This window comes from Notothenia rossii (genome assembly GCF_949606895.1).
Source record: "Notothenia rossii genome assembly, chromosome: 8".
Lineage (NCBI taxonomy): Eukaryota > Metazoa > Chordata > Actinopteri > Perciformes > Nototheniidae > Notothenia > Notothenia rossii.
In genome coordinates, this window is record NC_136906.1 from 24,106,201 (window position 1) to 24,119,847 (window position 13,647).

A 13,647-nucleotide genomic window follows, 5' to 3' on the forward strand; every position below is an offset into this window, starting at 1 on the left:
ATGTTTTGATATCTTTTTTTAAAGGACAACCTCACCTATATAACCTGATAGTTATTTCTTTCATTTTGAGATACTATATGAACATTTTGGACCCAAAATCACAAAAAAACGTAAAAACAGATTTTGAAAATGATATTATTTTTCATATAGGTAACACAAACATACACAACGAAACCGTTTGAAAGCTGGAAATATATACATGGGATGTCAATATGATAATGTGAAAGTTTGATTGAGGTAGCATGAACCTATATACAAATTTTATGAACAAATAACAGGTGTATCCATAGGCTTTTTTTCCTAAATTCTCAAGTTCTGTCAACAGTAGGCACAACAAAACATTTAAAAGCTTAAATAATGTACATGGGATTTCATTCTGATAAGGCAAAAGTGTTATTATAAATATAATACAAATATATACACATTATGTACAAAAATCAGTTTTTTCTGTCTTTATCTGTGCCACGCTTCAAAGCAGTTTCTGTCAACGACACAGAGGGCAACATCACAGGCTCCTCCTCCTCCTCCATGTCAAAAAACAAGCTTATAGCTTGACTCACGTTCAGAGTTCTCTTCATCATAGTTGAATCTTCAAAACTCTAAATCTATCTAACTATATCTAAATTCTCAATGTGTGTCTGTCACTTTACTTCAATCGCAGTCTCCCGCCGTCTCTCTTTGGTTCCCGCCGTCCCTCTTCGTCTCTTTTCGTCTTGCTTCGTATCACTCCGTTTACCTGATTACCTCACCCATAGATATATATAAACACTAGATGGCTCATGGGAGATTTTCCAGCGTAGCTGACCGGCCGCCATCTTGTTTCAGTCAACAGCTACTCTGGTACGCGCTATGGTAGCTGTTGTAAGGTGAGTGATCTGCACAAAAATACTCTTAACTCGCTGAAATCTTGACTGATTTACAAACGGTTTGGTTTATTATAAACATTATTAGCATGGCTATGATACAGGATGCTTGGACATGTTGAAATTTGAGCTTTTCTTTGTGTATGTGCCGTGGTTGTATTTATTAGCTGGCTAATAACAAGAGGCTGTGAGTGAGACCTAGTATTACAAAGTTGACCCAGCAACTTTACACCAGTGGGAGAGGCAGAACTGCTCTTTCTTTTCAACATAACTTAAGTTACACATGATTTCTTCCAAGTGGTTTGGCTTGTTAAAAACATCTTACATTTTAGATACATTATGATACAGGAAATTGCTGGCTTTGTGTTTACAGAAGTACCTGAATATGCCTGACTTTTGTGCAGCCTACGGATGCTCTAATCACCGCAGTCTGCAAACAAGAACCCGTGGAATCACCTTTCACGTGTAAGATATGACAATATTATGACTATAATTAGGATAGTCGTTAATTACTTAGTGGATGTATGTACATTACAAGTCCTGCTATACAGGATCAGTGGGGCTATGTGAGATAATAGTATTGCAAGATTGATGTTGACCCAGCCTCATTAGAATATGTTGCTACCATTTCTTTACAAAATTATTTAATCTTTCTTTTGGACACCTTTTTTATAACTCTTAGTGTGGTTGTCTTATTCTTAAAGTATACATTACATACATACATACATACATACATACATACATACATACATACATACATACATACATACATACATACATACATACATACATACATACAATTACCCCAAAAATATGATAATTTCGGTGTGTATTTTTGTCCTTACCCTTAATGTTAAAGGAAAGAAGGGAGGACAATGTTGACAATAATTTATATATCTGGCTACCTTTCTCATGTTTTTAAGGTTTCCCAAAACCGGAGAGAGGAGGAGGCAGTGGGAAGTTGCCCTAAGAAGGGACGGTTTTGTTTCCTGTGGCAGGACACTGCTCTGCAGTGATCACTTCAGGAGTGAGGACTTTGACAGGACGGGGCAGACTGTCCGGCTTAAAGATGGTGTTGTGCCAACAGTATTCAATTTCCCAGCTCATCTTCAAAGGGTATGTGTATCATTGGCCAACAAGAATTCAAGGTGTATAAGATTGATATATAAATATGTGATTAAATGTCTCACTTTAGTTTTTCTTTCTACAAGTTTAGGAAAAATAATGTGTTGTGTATTACAGCGCATTTTTAAACACTCAAAATGTCTTTAATTATGTTTATTTTAGCCGGAAGCAACAAGAAGCACAACCACTTCTAGAAGAGCGGAGGATGAACCTCAGCCTAATGTTGTGAGTATTCTGAATGTGGCCAAGACCAGAAAGATGCTCATTGATTTCAGGAGGGTGAGGAGGTCTCCTCTACCCCTGTGCATTCTGGGAGAGGATGTGGCAGTTGTGGAGGACTAGAAATACCTGGGAGTGCACTTAGACAATGGGATGAGCTGGAGGATCAACACTGACGCTGTGCACAAGAAGGGGATAAGCAGACTCTATTTTCTGAGGAAACTGAGATCCTTCCACGTGTGCAGCAAGATGCTGGAGATCTTCTAGTCTGTTGTGGCCAGTGCACTCTTCTTTGCTGCGGTCTGCTGGGGGGGCAGCATCAGAGCCGGTGACACCAGCAGGATCAATAAACTGATCAGGAAAGCTGGGTCTGTCATCGGCATCAAGCTGGACCCCTTTGAAGCTGTGGTGGAGAGGAGGACACTGAACAGGCTGTTGTCCATCATGGATAACCCCACCCATCCTCTCCACCTGCAGCTGGACAGTCAACGGAGCTCCTTCTCCAACAGACTGCTGCAGCTCCGCAGTGCCATAACTCTGTACAATAAATCACCTCTGGCTGGAAGATAACTCTCTGCTCCATAGTTTCTCTTGAATATAACCACGTTGTACATTTTACACATATATCATCTGTTCAATATTTAATATTAATATTCCATATGCCTTATATTGATGTATATGTATATTATATATATATATATATATATGTATATATAATATCCTGTCAAATCCAACATGTATATTTTTCCTCTTTCTTTATTTTCTTTCTTTTTCTTGCTTATTTCTAATGTATTGTAAAATGCCTTTTCCCTTATGCTGCTGTAACTGAAAATGTTTTCCCAAATTGGGATCAATAAAGTACCATCTTATCTTATTTGCATGTGGAATGTCACTAACAAATGAGAGCATCATATGGCTTGTCATATTAAATCCTTTATCTCGGTGGTACCCAGGAAGGTCTATGATGGTGTTACTAGGAGAGCCCAATATAATTTGAGGTGGTACTCTGTGTAAAAAGTTTGAGAACCACTGGCCATCTCACTTGCTCTATGTCACTCATACACTTGAATAAACATGTGCAAACACTTTCATAACACCCAAGGACACCTTACAGGGCATAGGAGCAATATAGGGAACAATTAAAACAGTGGATTTAGTGAGATATCAGCCGGGGTAAGACAAGACAAACAACAGTAATTGGACTACAGAAGGACACAAAAGGACACAGGGTACAGTTTATATTATTCTTGGGCTTTTTTCGACTACAAGAACTCAGCGCACCGTGCTGTGAAGTGGTAACGTATTTCAAAGGTTCTGGATTTGTTTACAAATCTAGAAACTAAATACAAAACTAGGAGGTTATGAAGATCTGATGTCAAAAATAATTGTGATAAATGAGACAGAACTGGCCTGTCTGTGAGCTCATTTTATGTTGGTTTGGTTCTTCTGATAAAGGGGTGAATATCTAAATAATATACCACCATATGCTATTGTCATTAGTTGTGTCCCTGTTCTTCAAGCTAAGGCATTGCTAAATTAACAACTCTTGGCTTACAGAGTGGTAACATGAGACCGATTTTTATATATAAAATATAAATATATTTTAATTTTATAATTTATTTTAAATATTAACAATATAATAAAATTAATGGAAATATATACACCGGCAAATATTTAATATAAATACCTTGTGTGTGTGTGTATAGCTATTGCTTTATTTGCTTAATGTTATTTTCATAAGAAAGTCCATGATTATAAGTATTTAGTATCATAACTACATCTTTCATGTTTATAAAAAACCAAACCGTTTGAAAATTGGTTGAAAATTGAGCAAGCTATGGTTATTTAAATAGTAAACCATAATGTTATGAATGAGAGCACTGCCTGTAGCAAGATGGCGGCCATGTGGCAACGTCAATCTCCATTGGCCAGCAGCGCGGGTGAGTCATCTAGTGTATATCTATGACCTCACCCCCTCCCTGGTAAATACATCCTGTTGAGCAGAATCTACAGTTTCCAGTATTTTCCGTTTCGTAAAATGATAAAATACGGCGAAGATATTAAAATGTGTGCTTCCATTATTCGTACTTTTGAAATATATTTGCATTAACTTTATATCATCGTATCTCCATGTTTATTGGGTCTTTTTGCATGAAACAAAGACTGGCATATAGTTTCAAGCCAGTACTTTCGACAGAAATACACATATACATCCTGTTGAGCAGGATCTACAGTTTCCAGTATTTTCCGTTTCGTAAAATGATCAAATACGGCGAAGATATTCAAATATGTGCTTCCATTTTTCATACTTTTGAAATGTATTAACTTTATATCATCGTATCTCCGTGTTTACCGGGTCTTTTTGCATGAAACAAAGACTGGGATATAGTTTCAAGCCAGTACTTTCGACAGAAACACACGGCAATGCTGCCCGGACGCGTCTATCGTTATTCCAACCGCGACCGCTATGGCTATAGACAAGTTTACGCGCCAAACCACGGGTAGCGCCATAACCCTACACAAATGCACTTCATTTCCGCCGGAAGTCTTTTGCACAGCGTCTGTCGGTGTAAACCGGTGTAAACAGTCAGACGGGCACTGGTGTAAACACAGCGATTTCGATGCTAACAGTGATGCTAGCTTGGGAACACGATTCTACTTCTTTGACTGGAGATGGCGTTACTCTCCCCCACCCGAATTCAGTGCAAAACTGGGAGGATAACATGACGACGTGGCCCAGCATAACGTACAGCAAAATTTGCTCCTACTTCGTTCAATCCATGGCAATAGATGGAAAAGCAATGGACAGTCTGAAGGCATATCATAAGGCTGCGCGCATTCTACTTTGCCCACATGCTCCCGAAAATTGTTGACGATTTTGTTGAGGGAAGGTTACAGTTCTGCAGTAAATATCTCAGCATTTTAAAACCAAAATAAACTGCCTTATTTAGGTCATGCCCACAGGAGCCAACAGTTGTCTGTTGTTTACATAATGCACAATTTACATGATCTCTTTATGCTGTGCAATATATCATATGTGCCTGTACTGTTTGAGTGAAAATAAAGTTTGATGTAATTTAATTTCATTATTGCACTGTTATTGCATTATTGCATTTCATATGTTCCTTAGAGTGCTACAATTTCTTTTAACACAGTTCATCATTCATATTAAGCTCATACTGTACATAAATAACACTGAATTAATTAATTGTTTAGAGGAAACTAAAGAAATGGCTTCAACAAGAAAGATCACATGTTTAATCCTAACAGGTATTACAAATTAAAATATAAAAGCAGCCCACACAATTACATCACTATGAAAATATTCATATATAATATTAAAAAATACAATGCATGCAGTATTTGTTGTGTTTATCTGTATTTAATGAACAACATGGCTGGGTGCTGGTTTGTGGTCGTAGCACTCTCTATCTAACCACTCGTTCAGGTGCTTTCTCGAGTGATTGCAACCAACTACCGCACACGTAGTTCCCGAACCACTTTTTTTCATGTTGTAATTGTTATATCCTCTTTGTCTCTGCGATATCAGTGCTTTGTCGGCACAACGGAGCTAGCTAGCAAAACAAACCCAGTCCGCCAAAACGGAAGTGCATTGCATCGAAGGGAGGAGTTCAGGATGTAGAGCGGAAACGGCTCAATAACTTGTGTATAACTGCCGAAGATGAAGTCTATGACGCTAAAGCTACGTTCTTGCGTAATGCGGAAGTGGGCGTGGTTAAATCTAAACTGGGTTGGAATAACGATAGACGCTGCCCGGACTGTTGTTTTTATGCGGCACCGGCTTGAACAAGTCATGTGATCTGATCACGCGGGCGTGACGGTCGACTCCAAAGGGTTAAACAAAGTTTCTAAGAGATATGTGCTACTCATGATGAATGGCCATCTCTGGTGCAGGTTGTGTAGAGTTTGCAGAGTCCAACCGCAGACGTGATCTGAAAAAAATTCACTTTATGCATACAGTGTTTTTTCAGGAGGCTTTGCATGTTCTGATATCAATGGAGTTTGGAGATGTGGGGGGAATACTCAACAACATTGTGGAAAACAAATGGATTTCATTTGAGTCTAGTACCTGAGGCATAAGGAAAAAATAACTCCCTCTTACCATCTGTAAAAATACATTTAATTTAATGTCTTATACCTTAAAATTGCCTTCACTCCTTGGACATTTCCATTGTAGATGTCTACTGAAGTTTCAATTATGTTTCCGTGTACTTTTAATAATTCAATTATGGATAATAATTCCGCACATCATGCTGTTGAATATCAATATTAGTTTGGAATATATAATTTCTCAGCCAGACTGATATGAATGCCTTCTGGCTGTCGTGATCTAATGAGGTGCTGCATCACAGTCCGGGCAGATAATCAGTGGCACAAATGAACAAAGTTATTTGAATTAATCAGGTGATACATTGTGAAAAAATTTAAACAACACTAAAGGGCATGCTACTTATGTTTCATGTACATGCACGTGTCAAGAGGCAGTTGAAACTGATTACCATTAATGAACTCATCAACTAAATATGCTCAACTATTAAGACGGTGGTGAAACCCATCAATATGTGGCGACTCCGATGACATTAATTCCGTCTTGTATTAACTATTATATTTTTCATAATTGGACAAGTCTGGCTCTCTGTCTGCATAGCAAACATGTACAGACGAAGATAAACTAAGTCAAGACATAATGAAGGTCATTAGTAATGATTAATGATCACAAAAACAAGATTAAGGACCAAATACTGCCACTTAATGTGTGGGAACAAGGAAAATGTGAAGCAATTAATATCTTGAGTACCCCTGAGATGAAAGCAATTTGTTTTAAAGCAATAATTATTCCCGGCTAATTACTCAAATATTCTTGCTTAAAGGTGAGAATGTATGTTATTTCCATTTAGAATTTTTAAATATAAGCAGGTTTTTGCAGAGGAGACTAACATGGATGTTTCTAAGTGTAATCTACAAACAAGGACAGCGATGTATGTCCACTGCTGGGATGAACACTGAGGAATACACAAGTGCTGAACGGTTGGTACTTATATAACATATTGCAACGAAGGACAAGGTTTCATTTTCAATATGAATGGTGCACAGACTTCCCACCACCTCCTCCTTTCAGTATGGATATTTCAATAATGTAGACACTAATAATTGCACTCATATGTTAACTGAACTCAAATGGAGATCTTTATATTGTATAATATTAACACTTATTTGATTCAGTAACTATAAAATCCTTTTTTGAAACATTATTTCTACCCCCATCGTGATTCCTTTTCTTATTTATTGTAGATAACACAGGACAAGTATTGGCTTAATCTTCAAATTTCACATCTACATTACTAATTATTGCACTAAAAGCTATTAATTTAGCAAATGATGGGTCCAGTAAGATGTATATTCATACAGTGTATGTAAATGTGACAAGCATAACTTCTAACACACTTGTGAACTGATATTGCTTTGTTTGGTATAGAGAAACTTTGATTTGGAAGTTATTTTGTTTGACTGGTAGCCTTATTGGATCATAGTTGGATTAAAAGATTACCTCAGCATGCTTTGTTTATTTCTTCCAAAGAATGTATTAATGGCTGTCTCACCATCAACTTCAGAGGGAAGCTTTTACTAGCTGGCTATTGGGTTGTGCATTCTCAAGTTCATAAACCACTGCTATAACTAATAATGTACAAGATCTGTATCCAAGAACATGGAAAGAGAATGAAAGAGAGTCCTTTCTAACATGCTACAGATGGACATCGCCAATGCAACGGCACTAAAAGGGCCAGAGTGTAGTACTGTATATAAGAGGATCCATTAGCAGAAATAAAACTATGTCACCGCTCACCTTATACTCAGAATCATATTTTCCATATCTTGGAATGAGTCATTCATACCATATCATGTCATACAAATATAATGTATACTGTTGGAAGAGCCTAGAACTTCATATCATGCCATCAACTATACGCTTTGTACTAAAAAAAAAAGACATTGAATTTGAATATCTTGATGATGTTGAACCTCCATGTTTCTTTAGCTCAGAACTGAAATTCAAATGCTGGTTCTAGATGGGGCCTTTTGCATTTTTTGTATTGAATGCCACTGTAAAGTTTGTGTACAATTGCAGTGAAGTCAGCTGCTGCCTGAATTCTGTTGCTCCTTTAGTAGTGTGATGCTCATTAAGGATTAAGTCCTGAAAGTGACCACGATGATAACACTGTGTTGCACTCGGCTGCTTGTTGTTGAGTGTAAGAATATTCATTTGGTTACAAACTGTAACAACAGTTCTAGATTACGCTAAATCCTAAACACTGTCCCAAAATCAGCCATGATAAATGTGGTTATGCATCTGTTAGAAATATGTTTTTCTTGATTATGTATCTCCTATGTTCTCATGTCTACGTTGAAATTTGAGGAGCATGGAGTCCCTAAACAAAACAATGTTAATCTCTGAAAGACGTTCTTGATGTCATGTTTGCATTTCTGAAACACTGAAGAGATGAAATCAGACAGGGAGAGTGTCTTTGCTGCCTCTGTGATTTCTGTTTTCCTTTTAAAAGTTTAGTCACAGCTTTCTGTCAGCCACAGTGCATTCATGCCAGGAGACAATCTATAGAAGCATGCTGCCTTTGACATGTGAAACATAATAAATTGTTAACCTCGTTAATGGAGCAAAATACTGGAATAAAAGGTTTATGTTAGGTGATTCTGGAGAAGGAATTGTCTTGCAATTCCCCACATGTGCTTGTTCTTAATGTCCTCTATTGTTGAATGGTTGAAAATAAATGGAAGTAGATGGGATAATGGTGAAGCATGTGATTGCAAAAGACTGATGGGTTTTCTCTTTTTTTGTGGAAAGTGATTCTCTTTTGGTGAATAAATCTTTGTTGATTAAGTAATTGTGGTTGACAATTAATACCACACCCTTACAGATTATCTACTGCTTATTTGTGTTATTCATAATGACTTTTAAATTATCAAACAGAAACCGACAAAATAAACCAAACTCGAAGAAACCATACAACACTAAACCAAAAAGGATTGAATGGCTGGTCTGCCGGCAGAAAGGGTAAATCACAGTCAATCAACGCTTTCTATTAAATGCTCTGAACAGGTTGTGTTTTCCCCTTTGGTTTGTCTGTGCCTGCATTTTAAAAAAACTTAATGGGAACTCACCCCAGGGGTTAATCTGATGTGGCATGAGTGCAACTTTCAAATGTCACGGTAAAGCTTTATCTGTAATACAGCACAGCACTCTAGTGGCCACAAGGGTAATAATTGTTAGTGTACGTGTGAGTGAGTGTGACAATGTGTGACTAAGGAATCTAGAGAGGCATGAATCTGCCTTTTTGCCCTTATCCACCTCTGGGACTCTCTCTGATTTGACAAAGCAGGTGTGAGGATCATGTTTCAATTCCACTTTGTCTGACAACATTATATTAAGGTGGTTATTATTCAAATTGTGTTAAGAGAGAGAATGAGTCTTCACGATATGTATTCAGTGCATACCAAAGCTACGTGAAGAGAAAAAGACAAATGCAGTCAATTTGAATGTGAAGAAGAAATGTAGGGCTGGTGATGGGAGCTGCCTCATCCAGGAAAAAGGATATTTTTCTCTGGGATGACATTTTGACACTGAGGGTATGTATGTGATGCAGATAGAGATGGGATGTGTTTAAGGACCCTTAAGCACCATCAAGTCTTATAGAAATGTGTGATAGTTGACTTTTTTTTTTTGGGTGACGCCAACACTTTTTGGGATCCAGCTGGTGTTTGTAACATTTTGAATTGCCCAAAGAAAGCTAATCATCTCTCACAGTCCTTCAAGACAGTTTAAAGGGGCATCTGGTTTTAACATTTGATATGTCAAACTGTCATCCAAAGTGCATGTTGATGATTACAAATCTATTTACATAGCCAACTATGGAAATTAAACTCCTGCCCTCCTTTGATGTTAATCCAACAATTCTGTAGGTCCTCCAATGCATGTTCAATGTTAATTTAGTGACATTGTACCATACCGGGTTGCACAAGAAAATGCAGTTACAGAAAAAAAAAAAACGATTATGATGGTGGAGTGTGGATGATGAGCTAATGTAAATATACTGTAGCTTTAGGCATCTGTAACATGGCAGATGAGTGGGGAATAAGTTAGGTAGCAAGCCAAAAAGTACAAGGGCTTACAATTATTCCAGAACGTTTTCATATGAATCACATTATAATGAATACCTACTCCTCATTGTTACTGGAAACAGCTCAAGGACCCTTGGAGCCCTGAATAACCACTGTAATCATTATTGTGAGTGTATTGTGATTCATGATGCAAAACAAGTCCTTAGTTATTCACAAAGAATTGTTACGTGGAATGATAAAATGGTAAACACATTTTCTTTCATAAAACCTACTTATGATCCATCGGATCAACTTGATATGAGCTATTTTAGCATTTTTTTAAATAGCAGCTGGTATTTGTGAATGTGTCAGTGCTTTACCAAAATCAATTATGTTGAAAATGAAGGGGGGGGGGGGGGGGGGGGAATGTTAGACCCAGCTTCTCAACCCCTGACGTGCACAGACATTTTGGGGGGCCGGAGCTCAAGTGAGAAAAAGGGCACTTCCCACATTCATTTACTAAAACAAATTTAAAACACAAAGTTAAATATAGTTAACACAGAGACATTGGTCTTCTATACTCACTACGCACAAGAGCAGACAACAAACTAGTACAATTAATAGTTATTAAATGAGCAGCCAACAATCAAAATCATGAAGTTATCTATAGATAGAGGTAATCTGCATATTTAAACACAACATTTCAGGGGAAAATACTGACTTGACGTAAGTAACTATCTGGGGAAGTTGTTAGGTGAAATGTTGTTTTGTTTGTTTTTTGTTTTATTCTTTTCAACTGCAATGCCTTGGTAACTGCATGCAAATGAGCACATTTTAATCAAGATAAGAAATAAGATAGTACTTACTATTCTATTAGTTAACGCCTAATTTGCATATCAATGTGGCGATTGTGATGAAGTTATAGGCCTACAGATTTGACTGTATTCACCTTTAGTGTCTCCCCTTAAGTACAGTAGGCTACATTAGCATGTATGCCCATGATACATGTCCTTAGCTAAACCTTGAGCTGAGTTATCCATTAGCTAGTAGCCTACTTAGTTAACTCCATTTGTTTTTGTCTTTTAGCTAATTAGCAGTAAACTCGAGGCACTGGCAGTTTAGTAATTTGTTCATCACCACTCGCCTTCAAAATAAGCCAAGAAAAGCTGGGATATCATGGGACTGTAAGGTGGGAGGTGCTGCTACCTGTCGGTCTGAAGTGACTACCGATGTCCGCACCGCTGTGCGCGACACGTGGAGGGAGGGAGGGAGGGTAGAGAGAGCATCGGAACTTCACAGTCTAATCTCTTGACCTGATCTTTTTATTTTGTATTTAATCAATATATTTTTGAAAGGGAAATTGCGCAAACAGCAGTAGATATTCATTTATTTAAAAACTAAAAAAGGGGGGGAAAAGGGCACTTTCTCTGGAGGAAGAAAAAGGGCAGGGGTTCAAGCCCACTTTGATGTCTGTGTGCACGTGCCTGCCTGTGTTTATACACAGACATGATGTCAATAAATAACAAGTGCTACAAGGACACTTGATTTAAACTGATATGGAAAAAACATTCATGAACATGTCATGTAGCTTTTATTAGACTGTTCTTGTATTTATTGAATTATGATGTTTAAAGGTGTCAAGGGGACGTGCTGTTTGTGTATTGTTGAGAATTTAAAAAACGGAATTACATCTATCGTGTAGTAATGCATATTAATTGCAAGAAACATGCAATGAAATTATAATTGTTTTAATTATGATTTAGCACTTATATATTGCCATAGTAAATACGGTAAAGTTACACATGATTTTGTTATGATCACATTACTTATGAATTATCAAAACAACTTTGCTAACACAGGCAAACATGAACAGGTGCAACAAAACAAAACCACCATTCAGATATTATAATCACATAGCTTATATTAATCATTTTTTTCACTACCCCTTGCTGTGGCCTTTAAACCGTTTTTTGAGCATTGCTTGTTCCCATAGACATGCATACTATCCAATGTGACTGACAGTACATAACACAAGCAGTGCTCAAATATTTTCTATTGATATTTTCATCACAGTTTTGTTAGATCAAAATGATCGGTCAAGGACACTGATGGTCAGCCAGAGTATAGGGAGCAGTCCAACCAATTTCATACCTACTGCTGCATACTCCGAGTGCATAGCAATTCTGCTGAGGCGGCTCTATTTGACATTGTGAGTGTGTCATGTTCATAAGGATGGCTTCTTTTGGAACAGCCTGATGCAGCACTCGCAGACTTCAGTGGAGCCTCACATCCACCTGAAATAAATGTCATGCAAGCACTTTTGCTAACAGTGAAAATTCCTCTGCAGCTCATCTTTCCTGTGCCTGTACATGCAGATGGGACAGCTGTAGTTGGCTAATGTGTAGCCAAAAGTCCTTAAAAACCTGTCCTTACGTTGCTTACAAGATCGGAATGGAGTTCAAATCAGGTAAACACCACTGCTGGGCTAAAAAATAGTGTTTCAGTTTCAACACACAGGAAAACGTGATACTTCCATTTCATTTGTCAATCATAAAAGTGTGCATCATCAGATAAAAGCTGTCAGGAAAAGCTTCTCCTGACCTATTCATCTATTGTTTCCAACGCCATAGAGCAGTGCTTCTCAAAGTTTGGTCCGCAGACCGCTGGGGGTCCGTGAGCGCCCCCTAGTGGTCCTTGAGTATATTGGTAAAATTTCATATTTGAAATAAATAAATACATTTAAGTTTTCCACACTCTCGTGAGAATATCTCCGCAATGGAGCAAGCTTAAATTGAATTAAACTTGCTCTACGATTGCATGATATAGGCCAGCGCAACACCTTCGTTTGTACAATTTTCAGGCGATTTGTAATCTGTTCTAGAAAAAGGATGTGTTTTTGGATATTTGTGGAGTTACGGCCCCTACACACGGCGGCGTGCGTTGTCGCTTGCCGGCGGGGGGGGGGGGGGGACTGAAACTCGACCAACAACAAATCACATGAATCTCCCGCCCATACTTCCTCAGAAAGGGGGGGGGGGTGCTAGTGGATCGCCGGAGCTGTTAGATTAACATTAACATGCTTGTTGTAGTTCTGAGTGCAATGCCTTGCGGCCTGTAGTACCATCCTTGATGGAGCATATGTGTGGGCTGGACCAGGAAAGGAGTGAGCAGAGGGTCGAGTTGTCGATTCTTGTTCTGTTTTTCTGTGACTATCTAGTTGCGCACGCTACTAAAGAGACGCGCTACCATGGAAACCAAACAATGGTGTAGCTGTATTAAAGTCAGAGTGGAAACAGTCGTGTGTAAA

General features: G+C 38.0%; 1 long non-coding RNA gene across 1 annotated transcript; it reads left to right on the plus strand.

The window, feature by feature from the left end:
* Positions 1–364: 364 nt before the first annotated feature.
* Positions 365–5,869, plus strand: LOC307015495. Its single transcript, XR_013801554.1, has 4 exons — positions 365–866; positions 1,237–1,328; positions 1,787–1,979; positions 2,151–5,869. It is a non-coding gene; the product is annotated as an uncharacterized lncRNA (long non-coding RNA).
* The last annotated feature ends 7,778 nt before the right edge of the window (positions 5,870–13,647 follow it).